The following is a 535-nucleotide window of genomic DNA, read 5'->3' on the forward strand; positions in this document are numbered from 1 at the left end:
CTATAAATGTTATAATTTTAGAAAAACAACAAAATCACGACAACAACAACAACAACAACAACAATAAATAAATAAATAAACAAATAATAAAAATGAATGAATAAACACTAAAAATAAATATAAAATTTTTTGTTTGTGTTTATTTTACGCTATTAATATTTTATTCGATTTTCCGGATACGGAAATAATAAAATTAACAAAAATAATTTAAAAAAAAAAATTTTCCCCCCATTTTATTTTTTAAAAAAAATCATTTGCCGTTTGTTAATTATTAATCGATTACGGTGTAATAGTAATGATTAATAATAATAATAATAATAATAATAATAATAATAATAATAATAATAATAATAATAATAATAATAATAATAATAATAATAATAATAATAATAATGATGTTGATGATGATGATAATGATAATGACAGTAATAATAATAATAAATTCGCGTAAGAAAAATGAATTTTTTTATTTTCTATTAAAATTTTTCACTTAAGCATTTTTTAATTTAATAATAATAATAATAATAATAATAAT

Source organism: Pediculus humanus, genomic scaffold (genome assembly GCF_000006295.1).
Source record: "Pediculus humanus corporis 1103172107477 genomic scaffold, whole genome shotgun sequence".
Lineage (NCBI taxonomy): Eukaryota > Metazoa > Arthropoda > Insecta > Psocodea > Pediculidae > Pediculus > Pediculus humanus.